General features: G+C 28.3%; 1 protein-coding gene across 2 annotated transcripts in view; it reads left to right on the top strand.

Moving 5' to 3' along the window:
- The window catches only part of LOC107453327 (uncharacterized), a 171,467-nt gene that overhangs the window by 71,219 nt on the left and 80,478 nt on the right, over positions 1-19,770 (top strand). Inside the window, exon 2 of one of the 2 annotated variants that reach the window (XM_016070105.4) lies at positions 10,157-10,258. The gene's annotated coding sequence lies outside the window, so the exon portion shown is untranslated. Of the gene's footprint in view, positions 1-10,156; positions 10,263-19,770 lie in introns of both variants that reach the window. The other variant, XM_071177506.2, reaches the window with a different exon arrangement.

Here is a 19,770-nt window from a genome sequence, read left to right as displayed (position 1 = left end):
ACTAGCTTTAAACATGCAAACTTTACATTACAATGTGCACATTGCTGAAAGCTTCAACATAAATTTAACTTCGTTAGCACCAAATCTCTTTTCACCCCCTTCACATCACATCTATCATCTTGATTCTCTGGAACTTTGTTTCCTTCAAATGAATGCCAATTTCCTAGTTAATCTCTGAATTTCTTATTGTCTATCCAAAGCACAGGGAAATGTAGTCTGCCATCATATGCCTCTCTCGGCTACCCTGGTTTTTTCAAGTTTTTCTTTTCTTCTTTATTTTATTTCCCAATTTTTTTCGATAGAAACTTTGCGTTTATTTTTTTAACATAAATTTCTTTTCTCATTCTCATCTGGTAAGTCTTGAGAATGAGCACCCATATTCAAGCACTCGAAACATGTCGACTTCTTACATTATAATAATCTTGAACAATAAGGAAGTTTTTTAATTCCCTTACAATTTTGAATTTTAAAGAAAATGTTGCTTAATCTTTCATTTAGTAGGAAAAATGAATAAATTTATATTTGCTTCCTTAAAAAATAATAAAATTTCACAAAATATTATAAAGTGGAAAGAATTTTCAATATTAATAACTTATATATAATAGTTTACAATCAATTTAATGAATTCGACTATTTTTGTTTCTAGTGGAAAAAATAAATACGATTTTTAGTAAAAATGATATCCAGCGCTATTTATGAATAAAAAATCCTACTTCATTTTTTTCTTCTCATTTAGAACAGAAAAATTATGTCGTTGCAGTACGATCTAGTTACGATTAATGTAATCATAATTTTTACTTTGTTTCAAAAAAAATTCTTCTCGAAACAAACGTATGCAACCAAAGCTCTTTCTTTTAAAAATAACTTTCTTCGGGGAACTAATTATACTTATTTTTCTTTTTCCTACATAGAATCTATCGAGCGATCGACTTAAAAGTTTTCTGCCGATGAAAAATAATTCTGCCTACCAAAGAATATGCAGGTTTATTAAAAATTAAAAGCCTACAGGAATTTACAAGCTTTAACGCAATGTAACTTTACGATCGCGTTTTATATTTTTTCAATACCTTTCTCATTTTCGATTTTACAAAAAAAAGTCATATTGCGTATTGAATTTCAGTTTTGTCAACTCTTTTTAGAGGTTTACTGTTAAAATTTTTTACACTCTTTAATATTCATGGAAAAATAATAATTTTATGTTTTTACGTTTGTTCTTACACAAAACAGCAAAATTGTTTGACACCAACAAATTATGTATTTATTAAGATGATAACAGATGATAATGTTTAATAAATGCAAAAAAAATATAGAAGACAGATAGAATTAATGTGATCGTCGCAGTCCATGAGCACCAATGTAGAGGGAGTGTTAAAGAGACGTTCCTTGTTGGCGACTGGGAGACTAACCTGATTTATTTTCGTTTCTTACAGTTTTTATAACAATCAATACACCACACTTTTTTTAAATACATTTGTCGCGATAAACGCATGTGTACCAAGTACGATTTCCTTTTCACAGTTTTGCATAATTTAAATCTCTTTTTTAGACATCTTTTCTAGTTACATATTACTCTGCACTTTTTTATAGTTTCAACGGAATTTTTTGCCGACCAGGTCGAATCCCGGACAAGGCATGGGTGTTTCTTTCTCTCTGTGTGTGTTCTATGTCCTTTCTCCTTTGTGTGTGAGTGTGACCCGCCCTATAAACGGGTAGTGGCTGTGTGAATGACGTGGCAGAAGTCGAATTCCTGGCCATGGATGGCGCCACTGAAAAACAGGGACAATTGCACCCCACTCCATAAACAGGCGTACAACAACAACAACAAAAAACCGAATTTTTTTGGTGACCCGCCTGTAGCAAAGAGAACTTTATAAATTCTGCAACTTAGTTCCTTTTTTTCATTCCGCTCTTTGTGTAAAATTGATACATTTATAGCTGATATATCTAAAATTATAATTAATCACTATAAATAGAGACGTGTTAATAGCGATTACGAGAAGCGAGAAGTTTCGCTGTAATATTGCAAAATTTCTCAGCGCCACTCAATATTTACTCTTCTATGAGTCTAAATCCTAAAAGACTATAAAAGAACTTAAGTAGAGTCATATTATGAGAAGTCAAAATGCAATTCCTTAAAATTAGTTATTTTTAGTATTATTTAGCACTAAAAAACGTGAAGGGCCTTACAAACTCGATCCGTATATATTTAAGTTAAATATGTATTTTTAAAAAAAACTTAAACTTGCAACATAATTCACAAAAGATATATTGCCACTTTTATTATTGTTTGCAAAAGAAAAATCAACAAACATATACATTTGTCGATGAAAAAGTCTTACCACTTTTGATAGAATTTCGCGGAAAGAAAATCCATCGATATCACTTGGGCAACCCAACTTTTATGACATTCGTATCTCTGGGACTCCCATATCACATATTTTAAACTGAAAATCAGTCACTTTTCGGGAATATATTCGAGCACTTTGTATGTGCAAACTTTCACGACGACAACCCTATTTTTTGCAGTGAGTTTTATATTTCTCATTCCTTTCTCGCTTCTTGTTGTGTCTCACGTTCTACCGTTGGGACATTTGGAACACTTATTCTGATGGCTTGGTGAATAAACCGAATTTAAATTGTAAAAATCGAAAGAATGGGAATAAACTTCTATTCGGTACTTTTTCCATTTTTAACCCAACAAGAAAGAAAATAGAAAAAGTTAAGCGATAAAAATTTCTTGACTGGATTTTAACAAACATAATACAGTGCCAGTCTATAAAAAAATATTTAAATGGACAATTTGAGTTCATAAAATTGGCAAGATTTGCCTCTTTTAAAGTATTCTTCATGCTTAATATTTGCTGAAATATGGAACGAACTAGTTCGTAAAATAATCAAACTGTGTTCCCGAGATTTAATAAGATTTAATCATTGTCGACACATGCTCAAATACCATTTCTTAGCACTCACCAAGGATAGTAAGTTTTATAAATGAGAGGTAGAAGCAATATGATCCAAAAGCAAGTTATTCGGAAAAGAGAATTTAACCCAGTACTTGTCTAAGAAGTTCTCTTGTTTTTCGAGATGTATTCAAAACTCGAAAGAGAGTAAGGGTGATGCAATGCACTTTGATCACCGTTTAGATAAGAAAATAAATCAAATGCAAAAAAAAAAATTAATAAGTAATTTTATGTAAGGTTAAAATTATGAATTTCAAAAGATTTTGCAAAACTTATTCACTTTCAGAGATAACTTTGTAAATTACAATCACAGTATTACAAATCTAAGAAGTCACTTAACAAATACAATTTTTTTTTAAAATATCTATGTTGACTAAGAAATTAGAGAAAGGTTGCAAGTATAGGGCCGTCTCTACTATTGGGCCATTTCCGTTGTTTTAACAGCAGAGTCTATCTATAGATTTTTTATACGCTTTATGTAGTTAAAGAAATAATACCTTCATTGTGAGTTAATTCACTTTTAAATAAAATTCCTGTCCACAATGTTACTATTAATACCCTGAGAAATTAAAGCTGGTAAAACTACTAGAATATGATAAAATTTTCCGTGTTTCCGTCCGTACGGGAACATAATAAAACTCGGTACTTATACTGAATCACTTTAGTAAGGATTTTGGTTAAATTAACAATAAAATACAATTTTGTAATAAGGGATAAAATTTGGTAAACTTGTAAAAATTTGATAACTGGGGTGAAATTTGGTAAATGTAGTAGAATTTAGTAATTTTATCATGATGCCTTAGAGAATGGAATAAAAATGCTTCATTCTGTTAAATTTACTTCTTTTTAGTCTTGTATTTTTTGCTAAATGTGTGGAAAATAAGAGCAATAAATTTGAAGATCAAAATTTCCGGTAAACCGTAACTATATAAATGGAAAATAATGCCAAATAAATGGCCTAAATATCGTATATTTCGGTTTCTTAACCAGAATTATGATTTCAAATGACAACGTACAAATTTTATTTTTCCGTAAATAAATTATTAATATCTGTGAGGCCCGCTTAAATAATGTTTTAGTTGTTAACCTTGCAAGACCTTTGGTAAATGTCTGAAATGTATACTAGGTCTAGTTAAGTGCCATTGCCCGGTATACATTTGCCGGGTATACCTTACACTGATGTTATTTAAAGGTCAAGTGCCATTGCCCGGTATACATTGAACACGGGTGTTTCTTCTAATCTATCATCAGTAAGTATTAGAATATCGATTAAATGCAATTATATCCACGAATAAATTAATATCAAATCGGATGTAATAAATATTTCGGACATTCACCAAAGCGACTATGTGATTGTCAACATTCACCGGTGAAAGTCAACAACCACCGATTTCGGTCATTCAGAGTAACCTGCACATCATTTACATAATAACCTCATCAGGACGTTTATTTCATACTTTACCTAAATATCATCCGGAATTATCTATAATGCCTCCTAGGGCATTTGTGAAACATAAATCATTTCTTACTTTGCCGGCTAGTTTTAGGCATTATATATAATGCTGGATTTCATACTTTGCCGGTAACATATATATGTATTGGCTATGTTTTAATGTATTTTCTGTAGTCCGTGTTGATTAATAATCAGCATTTTATGATTACAAATCATAATAGTTTTAAATATTTACTGACTTATATTAATGTGATACTGCATTAAAAAAATATATATATAAATATATAACGGCTCAATGGTAAAATCATGCAGGCTTAAAGAAGACGAATGGTTCTCTTAATGAGACCAATGTTACTTATTTTTTTATTTCGCGAAATTCATTTATATTTTATAATTATAATGTGTATGCCTAAACTTGTTTATTATTGAAAGTGATAATGATACTAATACGCAAAAAATACTAGAAAAATATCAAATTTGACACCAAAATTCAGTAGCACATATGTAGGGGAGAGTGGGGTCAATTGTTACAGGGTACGATTGTAACAGAGCAAAAATTTCGAGTGTCGGGTTCTAGATTTGGTTCCCAAGTGGCGCACAAGGTGTATTTAATAAATCTACATGTACACCCCTGCTGGCAACCATTTTTATGTACTTTTGAAAGAGTTACGTCACAAAAGATGTTTTCACGCTACGTAAGTACTTTTTTTGGTATTAGAATATTATATTGTAACAAAGTGATTTTGTTTAAACAAATAAAAATTATTAACCGAATATGTAAGTGGACACCTTAATTAACATTTCAATAAAAAACATATTAGTTTTGTTAATTAACTAGCGTTGTTTTTAACAAATGAAGCTGAAATGGCGTCTTGGGGACAACTGTAACAACAAGTAAGGAGACGATTGTAACAGCTGAAAATAAATAATCTTATGTTTACAAACCATTACTTAACTCTTTAAGAACCACCAATAGTTTCCTATATCATTTATATTATGTTGCATGTGCATTATTTTCTTTGTCACCTTTCACAGCATAAATTAAAATTTTTAACCCCTTAAAGTTAAAAGTTTAACCACTTTGGTCTCTGCTCATTATTATTTTTACTCTTAAAATATCACTACTATTTTGATCAATAAAAAATATATCACAACTATGATAATATGTGTAATTAACTATGTTTTAGTTAAATTTATGAACTGTTACAATTGACCCCGTAAGTGGGGACAATTGTAACAAGTGCACGACTGTCAAAAATTGTTAATAACTAATATAATAACATTTAAAATAAGGTATTCATTTATTTTTCCAGTAGAAGATAGTCTACTTTACTCGTCGGTCAATTAATACTAATAATATATTGGATTTTTTGTTAGTTAAGAATAGTTAAGTTAAAAATTTTACAATTGACCCCACTCTCCCCTACTACAATTTTATTTCTTTCCCTGTAATTTTTATAAAAAGTACAATTTTACTTAAATGAAAGTAAACTCTTGTAACTTAAAATTGTATTAAAATTTTTTTAATCCTTTACAAGTAAATATTGTAACTACGAAAGTTCCTCATAAAATTAAATATAAAAATACAAAAACTATAAACTTACTCAACCCAAATGACCATATAAAATTAAATTTAACTTTTCTAAGAAAAAAGTTTAGTTGGTAGAATTTAGTATACAATAACCAAAACTGGTCTCTTTATCATCATATGCCGACAGATATAAAATTGCTTTATTTCAAATTAATTGCCATTCACTGGAAAATAAAACGATTAAAAGAAAATACTTTTATTAAAGTTCTCCAGCAATGATGAATTTTTTAAATAAATCGAGGAAAAGAAAACTTGTTTTCCTTTATAACATCAGATAATTTTCTTTAAAATAAAACTTATTTTCTACAACTTTCAAGGACAAGTCAAAAACAACTTTATATTATATTAATCTCTTTATTTTCAATTTCTTCAAAATAAATAAAATTATTAATAATCTTTTTAAAAAAAGTACATATAGAAAAATAAAAAAAATATATAATATTTCTTATTTGGTAGCAATATTTTATATATACGACTATAGATCTTTTCAGTTTTGGTCATTAAACTGTACATTATATTCTTGTGACTTTTTGCTTTTCATTTTTAGAAAAATGTCCAAAATAACCATTATATTAATTTTCCATACATAGGATATTAAAAACCTACTACAAAACACATTTTTCATCGATCAACCATTTATTAGTTTCAAATATAAAGTTGATTTATTAAATATCATTAATCATGTGTACTTTAAAAGTTTAGTCATTATCTTTGAAAAATTACTTGAAAAGCTCTCTATATTTATCATCAGCCTTTGCCTCTTTTAGTTAGAAATATTTAAAAAAATTTATAAACATACAAAATGTTCACATTATTACTAAATGTTAAGATAGTAAAATCTATGAAATTAAGTTCATAAAATTAATTAGAAAAAATACTAAAAAGTTTTTATTTTAAAATGTATTTTTCATAACAATAAAAAAGTTCATTCGAACATTTAAAGTTTAAAGCCTTATGCTTTTTGCAGTTAATATTTTATTAAATATTTTCCAAAAAAAAAAACTTTCATTTCAAATTCAAATACAAATTTGAGATTAATCTGATAGATATGAATTTCGCATCCGGCTTGCAAACCCAGACGCAAATTTCAAAAAGTGCTAATTATTAAAATTCAAAATTTCAATTAAAATTAGCAACTTTTTAAATCATATTTCTTTTAGTTTACTATTGAAAAAGAAATGCAAAAAATATTTGCATATGAACAATATGAAACGTAAATCATAGTGGTAAATATGATTGAATAATTAAAGAGATAATAAATAAATAAAAGTGAATTGAGTTTCTACTACTTTTTATATAAATAGTAGCATTTTGCTTCCCTGAAAAATTAACAATAAAATATGGTTTCATAAGTAATAAAATTTAGTTAATGTGGCATAATTTGTTGATTTTATTACGATAACTTAAAGCATGGCATAAAAGTCATCCATTTAGTATAATTTACTTTTCAATTTTGCATTTTTTTACTAAATGAGAGGTAATAAGAGCTATAAAATTGAAAAACAGAATTTCTAGAAAACCATTACCTTATTAACAGCAAAAATTACTAAATGAACGGTTTAAATAGCGTATATTTCGGTTTTATACACCAGGATTGTGATATTTGTTGCCATAAATACCATTAGCATGTAGTACTGTACTTATATCAGAATTTTTGTTTTTCTCTATGCTACATGAACACTTCAAGAGTCCATTTCCGGGTACTAATCTATCCCCCTATGGTCAATCATTCCTACATTTGGTCATCGTTATTCTACTCTAGCTTCCACACTCATCATTAAGCGATAACTGAATTGGACTAGCAATGAAGCATAAACACCTCAGAAACAAACTCATACAAGTGCCATTGGCGATATATTTCTAGCTCACGAATATCGCTTGAAGCGAACGAACTGTTATTACATCACGCAATGATAGGAGTTTCAAAGTTTGATCAATATGAGCTCAGAAAGAAACTCTAGATCACTGGCGTGGATAACTTGGTCACAGCTTCGAAAAGACAATCGCCTATTCCCAAAAGAAAACATCGATCAAAACGGGAGAGGAAAAAGAACAATTATTTTCTGGCGCGCTTAGAGAAGAATATTTCTTTCAGATTTGTCGCTGTTCTATTTTGTATTTTCTTACGTACCCGTATGTAAAGATTAATAGGGCTTGATGCCATTTTTGAGAAATGTACTTAATTGAGAAAGTATTCTAATTGCTTAGCAAAAACATGTTGTATTGACTGTACTTTTTTTTTTAATTTAAACAGCAGCAAATCAGAGTTAAATTATCCTCATTAGCATAAAAAAACCAGTTCGTAAAAATGTAACATGTAACAAATGGCTTGAAAACTTAGAAACTAAACAAAATGCTAGTTTGAGTGTTACAAGCTCATTACTTTTCAATTTGTCAAAAAGTATTTGTCTTAAAACTTTAAGTGACTAGTAATTGGCGTGCATAGTGCATTATTTTTTTCTGATCCAAAGTTACATTTTATAAAAGTGTTGCATTATTAAAAATGAACTAATCGAAATAAACACACACATATTGATTTTAAAATATTGACCACATATTGATTTTAAAATATTGACAATTGTTTCGATGTCACATATAGATTTTTCTTAGGTAATATAAAGGTTTTATTTATTAAGTTCCTAGTAAAACAATTATATTAATATTGGTAAACTGATAAAATGGTCATTCGGATTTGCCAAGCATTGCAACTACACTCTCTATTTTTGATACATATTTTTATTTTTCTCCAAAGTATAATTTCATGAAAGAAGCACACGTTGGTTTTTAACTTTCAAGTATAACTGGAATTATGAACAATTATTTTATTTGGTCTGCATTATTTTTATTATTTTTATCTTGTGATGTTAAAAAATATGCACTTTCACTAAACGTGACTGGTAAAATGACCAGAGAGAGATCAGGTTCTTAGTTCATGTTTTAATAACGCTGCTGACTGAAAGATATAGTAAAATCTCATCCAGCCTCAAAAAAATAAAAGTATAGGTCAGCTAACAATTGAGGAATAAAAGAAAGTACTAGATAAAGAGCGCGTTTCTCAAATTGAGTAACAGTTTTAGCAATTTTAGGCCTTTTTATGGACATTTAAGTGCCTGCATTGATGCATATCGAAGAACCATAACTGGTGGCTCAAATGATATGATTTAACACCGTAAAAGCGTTTAATTTCTTTCTGGGAATATAAGGTGCAAACCAAGAATCTTTAGTCAACAAAAAGTTTTGAAGAAGGAAATTGAACTGAGTAAACTAAGTAAAAATTCCGATCAGATTGCAGTGAAAAGTTCTTACAGTAAAATTCGCTTTTTCTTTTTTCGTAAAATTTTAAGGAACAAAAAATCTGATAAACAGTGATTTTTTTAATAATTTTTATTGTAAACACTAAATCACTGTAATTAAAGAAAAATATTGCAGTGAAAATCACGGTATATAATTCTTGGGAAATATGAATTTTACGATACAGCACTCAGAGTGCCAGTACTTTTTACTGTAATTTTATCCGGAGATTTTTTTAATGTAGCAAAAAAATTCTAAAATTTTTATTAAAAATGATCACTGAAGATTTAGAAAAAATTTGCGAATGCGCAAGACCATTTGTTCAATCTATTCCATCTACCCTATTTTCTATATTTTTAGAATTATTAATCTATAGTTTATGGGTATTATCTCTATTTTAGGAATATTTTAAGAAAAATTCATTTAAAAAATTTAATCCTTTGATTAAAATTCTACGTAATCTATCAAAATAATTTGCTGCGTGAACTTCTGAATAATCTCTATATTAAATTTATTCTTATAATTTCTCTTAAAATAATAATCTATTATGAAAAATTTTTTCTATAACAAGAATTCATCGAAAATATCATTGTATCTTAGTTCAATAAAATTTAGAAAATAACTTTACATCCATATATACTTTATAAGAGCGCATTGTAAGATCTGTTAATAAATAATAAAATAAGACTTTGATTAGGCGTTCTTTAAAAATTTCCAGAATCTCTACGAACCATAATGGAAAATGTAATGGAAGAAAAGTTATTAAGTTCACAATGCTTAAGGCGATTCTCATTTGAAATGTATTATTTTGGAAAAAGTTATAATTGAGTTTTATAACAAAAATTAACTTTTCTTATGTAGGGGTTGGACTTTATCATTCTGTTTTTTGGAGTATGAACAGATTTCAAAATGTATTTTTGATGTGCAAAGAAGCAAGAGTAAGAAGTTGAGAAATTTTGTAAAGTAAGTAAGTTCATTTTGAAATTCTCTCAAAAATGTATGTGCCTCTAATTATGTGATCTACTACATATTTGAGTTGACATTTGATAGCTTTAAGGCAGTTAAATTAGCCAAAATTGCCGTAATAAGCGATAAAATATAACTATGAATTTACGATAAAAAAAAAAACAATTTTTTTAATACTTTAATGCGGAAATTTTTGCCAAGTTCTCTTACAGACAAATGTGCGTCCAAAAATCTTCAAAGATGTTTTTCTCGAAGTTAATTTCAGCTGAACTATAAAAAAACCGATCCACCGATTGTCTTCACCGATCACCGACTGACTTCAAATCTTAACTGCACGCAGCAGTGGCTCTGGGAATAAAACGTTCGTCTCTCAATGAGATGACCCAGGTTCGAATCCCAGCAATTCTGCTCCCGACTCGCTGCTTCCGATCGAAAGTGCTGACGTAAATTACCCTCAGTGGTAGACGGATCATGGGTTAAAATACCTTTGCCATCAGGACAACCTTAGAAGAATTCCATGGTTTTTCCCTCAATGTTTACGCAAATACAGGTTAGTTCCATCAACCCTATGAAAGGTAGTTTACCCCAATGCTTGATCCAGGAGTTCCCTTGTCTTCTGATTTAGGATCAAAATTACAAAGCTACGATATTGATAATTACTTGCGTAAACTCAGAATTTGCTGTTCAATGCCGGATATAAAAAAATGAAGCAGTAGCTGCGTCTTTAGAATTTCATTCCTTACAGAAATATATATGATTGTATCACTTCAAACTACAGTGTTTTTTGTAAAACTATTAATTGTATTGAAAAAAAAGTATTATGTAATATTTTTACATTGCTTATAAGAAAACTAATTTAAAAGTTCAGCCTCCTTAATTTTATTTTAATTTTGTGTTTTTTTCTTCAGATTTTGATTTATTCATGATGTTTTTCTGCATTCTTTTTTTTTCAAAACATGCTTATTCTGTGAACCACGCAATTGTATCTGCGTGAATCATTGAAAAAACCGATTAAATGGAGCATTTGTAAACTCATACAGAACTTTTCATTTATAGCAATTTAATTTTATAAGTTAACATTTGCTTTAATGTTTTTATTTCAATTCTTAAAAGGGGGAAAATGAGCGCCACACCCACTTTTAGGGTTAATGACCTCTTTTACTATAGTGCTTTAAGATGAGCGCTTCACCCCACTTCGGATCAATGGCCTCTCGAATATAGTAAAAGCGCTCATCAGTATGGATGAGAGTTCAACTCAACTGATGAACTCTTACTACTGATGATGTAGCATGGCTCTTTACATAGCACGGTTTGGACAAAACAAATGCTTTTTAAAAATTTTGGGTATTTATTTTTTCCAACTATGGGTAACTAAAGCAAACTTTTTAATCTTAATCAAGTTTCAAATGAGATCCTCATTACAAAAGAATATTTAAAAAAATTCGCTTTTCCTCCTTTTCATCGATCATACATATGTTCTTAAAACGTTACTTGGAGTAAACAAATAAATCTTAAAACTTTTTACTACTTATTTCTTGAAAAATATGGGCAATTTTGAAGAAATTGACACTTTCTTTATAATCTGGAACAAGTTTCAAATGATTTACTCATTGCAAAAAATTATACAAATAACGCAATATATCCTTCATTATAACTATAATAACTATAATAATGCTCCCAATTTAACATGGTTTTGACTAAACATCTGCTTCTTAAAAATCATGGGTATTTATTTTTTCACATCTATGGATATTTTTGAAAATTTTGACTTTTACTTTGCAATGTAAAACAAATTTCAAACGAAGTACTCATTGTAAAAAATTATAAGAAATTCGCAAAATGTCCTCCTTCATTTTTGCATGTATGAACATTACGTAGCCTAGTTTGAACTAAAATTTGCGACTTAAAATTTTTGAGTTTTCAAACATTTTTCTATAACATCAAAATCATATTAAATGAGTTAATCCTAAAGAAAGTCAGAAATTGCATCATGGCTATAATTTTAAAATTTTGTTTTACCTTTTTTGCTCCCAATTTTAATAAAAATAGCTGATGAGAATTTTTAATGCGTAAGAATTTTAGAATATTATCTAGGAATGAAATGAGAAAAAGAAAGTTAAATTATTAAGGTGTTCTACTCTTGTAAACCAAAATGACCACCGATTAAAAAAATTGATGAAAGAATCACTGAAAGGCGATAGAAATACATAATTGCCATGGTTTTTTTTTAATTTTCCATGAAATTTCAGAACCATTTGTAAAGTTAGTCAACAAATGGCGCTGGTAAATAAAAACTCTAAAGCAATCTTTTTTCTGCATTTCAGCTCATTTTACTTGGCTATTAATAAGAATGTCAGACATCAATTAAAGCTGAACTTATGTTAGCAAATTTGCTGCTGCAAATCGTAGTTATATTTGTTGTTATAGTTGTAATTCATTTACGTCGCACTAGAGCTGAACAATGGGCTATTGGCGACGGTCTGGGAAACATATCTGAGGTTGATCCGAAGACATGCCATCACAATTTTGATCCTCATCAGAGGGGATGGCACCCTCGCTTCGATATCCCAACGACCTGCAAGTGAAGTCAAGCACTTTACGGTAGAACAGTTTAACGAGGACCAATGTCGCACACCCTCGGTCCCTACGCAGACTGATCCAACTGGTCACGCACCCGCAGATTGACCGCAGCCAGTGATGCTTGACTTCGGCGATCCGGTGGGAACGGTGTTTTAACGATCAGTCCACTGCGGGACAAGTTATATTTGAAAACATTTTGCCATAATTTTTCTCTTTTATCAGCTCCATCTGATTTATAACTAATTTAAAACTTTGGTAAAAATAAATTCTCTGGTTTCTTTAGCTGCTCGTGGCGAACAGTGCAATCTTATTTATTACCTTTTCTTTCAATCGATTTTTCATGTACTCTGTCATTTTTGACGCCGCCAATATTAGAACTGGACCTATTAACCCTTGTAAACGAAGCGTTATTTTAAAAATACATATTCATTCAACTATAAATATTCTCTCTGTATTATTACCTAGCAATTTCTTTCAAATACAATAATTATAGCAAACCAACAAATTGCATGATTTTAAGGTATAAGAATTATTTCGCAGGAAAAAAAACATTTTGTTTCAACGAGTATTTTCTTTACAAATTCTCTATCACGCACTCATTATTTTCTTTCTAAGGCCGATTGTTTTTCTCCTCGTAATGCTACAAACTTACTGCTTGATTGATAAGACCGGAAAATACCATTATTAGAGTCGTTGAAAAGCTTCAGCCTAGACAAAATGTTAAGACTGTTTTTTGTCTATTTTTTTTTCTTTTCAAAAAGGAACAAATTATTTTCTAGAGCGTTTTAGGAATATACTTAAAATGAGAAAACGATATTTTTATAGTTTCCGTTTTGTTCTAATCGAAAAAATTCACGTTTACGATAATTATACATAGTGTTACCTTAAAGTACCACCAAATTAAGGATTTTACATTTTACTCATAATTATTTAAAAAAATAAAAATATCTAATTTTAAACTATTTTTTACTTGGTAAAATATTTTGAAAATGTAGTAAAGAAATGAGTAAGGAAAATGTTTTTAAAGTGCTTAAGATTCTGCAAAAGTAGTAAAATTCTTTCTCAAAATATTTTTAATCCTGAAAAATTTTTAAAATTTTAAAAATGTCTTTTCACAACACATTCACCCAAACATTTTTTCAACTGTAAAATTTATTTATTAAATTACAACTCCATTAAAAACATTGTAGTGAGAAAAAACATCCCATATGTGGTTAACCAGTTTACTTACCAGAGCTTCGTCACAATTTATAGTAAACCACCGCACACAACTCATTTTTAATATTTATTATTATTATTTATCACAAAAAATATTTAGTTAATGATATAAGTGCTTAACCTTACAAAGTATACTAGACTTTCCTAGTTCAAAAAATTCTAGTCATTTATAACTGCGTCAATAAACATCTTCCTAATAAATTCCTCTGTAATAAAAATTTATATGGAACTGTACTAATAGATATTTAAAATGTCAGTGCTTGTACATTTCATTCCATATTTTTTATGTGTTTAATAATTCATTTAACACACTAGGCTCATTAAAAATTCTAATGCCCATTTTTATATACGACAAAGAGTCTTTGCTTCCTGCTCACTACTGTCACGTGTCCCCGTGATCAACTGTAAGTAAAAAAAAAATTAATAATAGAAGAAGAATAGGTTCAAAAATTGCGTATTCTTTATTACATATTTCAAATCAGATGGTGATTTCAAAAATAGCATGTTTTTATAATTTTCCATTTTTAGTGTTCGCTGTTAAACAAAATAATGCATTTTCCTGATAACAAATTATATTATAATAATATCTTATGCTAAAGTTAAAAAATAATTTTTTTGCAAAAGTGATTTTTTCAGCTTTCTTAAAGTTAATGGTATAATGTAGAGTTTAAACGTCAAAATAAAATTGCTGTTAGAATTTATTTTTATCAAAAAACAAAAGAAACAATTGTGTTTTTTTTAATTGCACTAATATGTATTTAATATTCACAATAACAAGCAAATAAGAAACAATAGAGTAAATAAATAAATCGTTTAAAGTGTTCATTCTTAGAGAAAAAGGGTGCACTTTTTTTAATTCAATAAGTCAGATATTTTAGACGAGTAAATTTAATATAGCAAAATGTTCTTAAATTCTTATGAGCTAACTGGCTATAATTCTAAGACTCATGAAAAAACTTGTACTAATAAAAATTGAACAAAATAGAATAGTATTTTATCGGGAAAAAAATCTACGTTGTAACATAAAGAAAAAGAAATTTAAAAATTTAAAAATATAATGAAATAATTTGTTGAATAAGTTCTGTGAATCAGGCCGTAGGCAGGTAATTAAAAATTTTATTTTAAAATTAAGATTTTAGGACGCTATGTAAGAGACTGAGATATTTTAAGTTGCTTAAAAATTTTGGCTACGTATTCGACATCTCTGTAGTTTCGGCATCTTTAAACTCTTAGTAGTGACTTTTAAAACACAATCAATATTCCAGATAATCATTGTTGATACCTCAAGAGTTCGGTTCAGGACGATATAAAGATACCTTTTACATAACTAGCATTTTCGTTTATATTTTTGTTTAGCTATTAAAATATGTATTGCATTATTGATAAATATATTATTCCTAACAAATGCATACTAGTGCACACTACTGAAACTGAATGAATTTCAAATGAATCAATTGAAAACTAAAATTAATAAAAAGCAAATACATAACTGCATTCAATTAAAAGCATGTTCTTATAAAACTTGACATTAGTAAAGTATAATATTTTATTCTTATATCTTTAAGAAATTAAGTATAAATTTGTAGACAACTTAAAAAAGAAGCATCGTATTTCATAATTAAAAAGCGAAAACGATATCGATTCAAAACAACGAAAAATCATGAATAAAATTTAAGCTAGGTTTGCGTAAGTCAAATTTCTTTTAGTTTTACCAAATTTAGGCATTAATCACTCCATTTAAACATTTTTTTTCAAAGTCGGCAATTTATTTTTTAAAAATAATTTATTTTATGATTTCTTCCACCTAATAAAAACATTTGAAACTTCATTGTAGAAAAATACGCAGATTAACTTGGTATTTAAAAAAATTTATGGCCCATGATACAAAATTTTTTAGTCCACCATAAAATTTAAAAAATAATAAATAATTGTTACAAATTATTTTTGTGCATGAAATTATTATTGAGAAAAAGAGTTTCATAAGTGGGCGTAAATTTTCAACTGTACAATTACTTTTAAAAATATGATAAAAAACAAAAAAAGTGAAAGTAAAATTAAGAGGATCAAACTTCAAACCGCTCGTCCCTACTAAACTATTAGGACCCCAATTTCTAGACCTTACTTGTCACCCAGTCGGTATAAACAAAAATATTATGGATAAAAACGAATGCACAAGTAGTTTTAATTTGCAACAGCAACCATGTTATTCATAATCATTATCAATATTTATGTAACCTTGTGGCATATCTTAAAAGAAAATCGTTTCGGAATTTTAAATAAATCTTTCAACCTCCAATCCATTTATAATAATGTGAACTTGTTCTTTTTAAACACAAGAATATGAAATACATTAGCATATTTTAATAAAAATGAGTAAAATATTTGATCTAACCAAGTTATTAACGAAGACATCTTTCTTTCTTGATTACATTGTGATAAGCATAAAAAACAAGAACTGGTTTTCAATCATTTATTAACAAACCTTTGTGCTTTAAAGAAAACAAAGAATGAGTTATTAATTGCCATTTTCACTGAATGATATTTACTTTGATGTACTATTATTTTTACATTTTATACTTTCTTTAAACTTTTATCACCCGCCTTCTAATTTATTCAAAACTATGTGTTTGGAAGGAAAAAAATATCTTATGCATAAATAACGATGTATGTTTTGTTTATAAAAATGTTTTTTTTTCCTTTTGAATGCTTTTTTTTTCTTTTTCTTTGAAATGGTGATAATTACTGTTTCTAAACATACTTTGAAATAAAATGAGATACCTCGGTTAAACAAGTGAAAAAAATTCTGTTTTGTTTGGAATGCATGTCGGAATTCCTTTCTTACATGCAGTTTTTTTTTTTTTTTTTTTTTTTTTGTTCAACTTTTTTTTTATTTCCATAAAAATTGTTTGAACTGTTTTTTTAATAAATATAATGTTACTCGAGCGAAAAGAATAAATCTTTTTTTTATGCATTTACAAGTAATCTTTTAATCTTTAATTAATTATTCAACAGAATGTGTTATACAATATTTTAGACATTGTTAAATACTTTTAAAAAATATAACATTCTTTGTATTTTTAAAGCATTATTTTTTCTTTTTTTTTTTTTTTTTTTTTGAGTTGACACCCTTGGATTGAACTTGCATTATTGCTATTCAACGTATGATGTGTTTTAGTTAGCTGTTTACAGGTTTGTCAATCTCTTCAGAAAATTTCAGTTGCGAGCTTTGCTCGCTTATACTTAATACTTTAGAAAAAAAAGTATCTTTAGAGATAAGTGCTTGCGATGCTGTGCTGTTGCTGCATCACATTTACGTCAGACTTCTAATATATGGTCTTTTCATTTCTTAGTTAAGCTTTTTCTATTCTTTATCGTAATCCTAATTTGTTTTTCTTAGCTCAATTTATTCAGTTTGAATTATTTTTAACCGTGGTTGCCCTTTAACCTTAAATTAATAGAATGATTTTTAAGTATTTAATTTTATTTTAACGGTTAACCGTCAGATCACGTCTTTGTCTGGAAGCGCATTTTGGCGGTTCTTCATATTTATCAAGCAACTGAAGAAGGTGAGCTTTTCAACAACGGAAATTAAAGGCAAATCTTAGTTGCTCCCTCCCTGATGTGCGCCTAGAAATAATTGAAATTTTTTTAGTAATGAAAAACTTTTATCTGTCGTAGTTGCGATAAATTTATTTTAATCAGGTTATTTTTAATTTATAAATATTCAGTGACATAGGAGTCAGTAAACATTTGATCGTAATCCTAATTTGTTTTTCTTAGCTCAATTTAGTCAGTTTGAACTATTTTTAACCGTGGTTACCCTTTAACCTTAAATTAATAGAATGATTTTTAAGTATTTAATTTTATTTTATTTTAACGGTTAACCGTCAGATCATGTCTTTGTCTGGAAGCACATTTTGGCGGTTCTTCATATTTATCAAGCAATTGAAGAAGGTGAGCTTTTCAACAACGGAAATTAAAGGCAAATCTTAGTTGCTCCCTCCCTGATGTGCGCCTAGAAATAATTGAAATTTTTTTAGTAATAAAAAACTTTTATCTGTCATAGTTGCGATAAATTTATTTTAATCAGGTTATTTTTAATTTATAAATATTCAGTGACATAGGAGTCAGTAAACATAAACAACACAACAGACATCATCCAATCTTATGTTTTTTTTCCTGTGAAACACACGTTTTTCGTCTTGTTATTCAAGGAGAACGTTCTGTTTTGGAAAAAATCTTTTATGCTAAGTTGCTCAAATGTAAAACCTTCGAACAGAACCCTCGATTTTTTTTTATTTCTCCTCGAATTGTTTTTTTCGGAGAGTCTTAATTCATCAAGTATTACTCATTATAATTTTTGGCAAAGAAAAACTCTTGGAAAATTGTATAGTAAAGACCTTTTTAGTAGAAAAGAAAAAAAAGCATAGTTCTGGTTATAAAACCAAAAAAAAAAAAAAAAAAAAATTGCAATCTAAACTGTAAGCATCAGGTAACTTTTCCGTCCGGTAACGGTTTCCCGTAAATACTGATTTTCAATTCTTATTGCCACACATACGACAAAAAATATAAAACGGGAATGAAAATTTAACCGAATAAATAATTGTTATGTCATATATTAATTATATTTTTTAAAGCATGCTGGTAATTTTGCCCATACTCTATACTCTTTTTCGCAGTGTCAAATTAGTTACCCTCTTGCGTATTCTTACTTATTTTTTCTTACAGTTTCCCTTTTTTGAATAATTTATTTAATAATCCCGGAGCTCAAACCAAGGAACACTATAAACTATAAATTTCTAATTACAGAAGAAATCGAAAATATTTTCTCCAAACACACATCCGAACTACCCACATATTATAAATTTCTGAACATTGAAGAAGTTGAAAAATATTTTGCCCAGGTCACACGTTCAAATTTCAATATCAATTTCTACACATGAAAGTAATTAAAAAATATGCTTAATTTAATAACAGAAACATCAATTCCTAAACATTGAAGTAACTGAAATATCATATACCTACTTCACGTGTTCAGATTATAAGTTATTTATTTTTAAACATTGAAAACACAATTTTTGAACATTGAATTAATTGAAAAATACTATACTCAGATCCTAAGTCTAAACTAATATGGTCCATTTCGAAAAACAAAAGTAATAAAATATTGTATCCAAGTCAAGCTTACAAATATTTATTATTTACAAATTATTGTATTTACTTCTAAATATTGAAATAATTGAAAACTGTGATCCTCAGGTCACTTGCCTAAACTTAGCTTTCTGGTTTCAGGTATCTGTTGAGAAATAACTATAATTTTTAAGAGTAATAAACATTCACAAATTTATCAAAAGCTAAATAAAAATTTTATTCGAGTAGCTTTTAATTTAGGAAATTCGAAGTATATTTTACGAAACCAGATGAAAATAATCAAGAAATTGTCATATATAGAAATTTAAATATATTTGTCTCTAATTTAATAGTTCATGCTGAACGCGTAATTCTTTTTAGTTTCCATAAGGAAAAATATATGGAATTTATGGTACACCCCCTAATCAATAAGTTAATTTTTTTCAAGTATTTGGAGCAAAATTCAACATTATCAATAATTTAGTACCCTAAATAACTTAATATTCAACTAATTTAGTAACCTAATTATTCACAGCCAAACTCCAAAAGCATTTCAGTTCCTTAGTTGGGAAACATTGCAC

This window comes from Parasteatoda tepidariorum, chromosome 2 (assembly GCF_982258835.1).
Source record: "Parasteatoda tepidariorum strain Cologne lab strain chromosome 2, Ptep-v5.0, whole genome shotgun sequence".
In the NCBI taxonomy this organism is placed as follows: Eukaryota; Metazoa; Arthropoda; class Arachnida; order Araneae; family Theridiidae; genus Parasteatoda; species Parasteatoda tepidariorum.
This window is presented reverse-complemented; position numbering and strand designations above follow the sequence as displayed.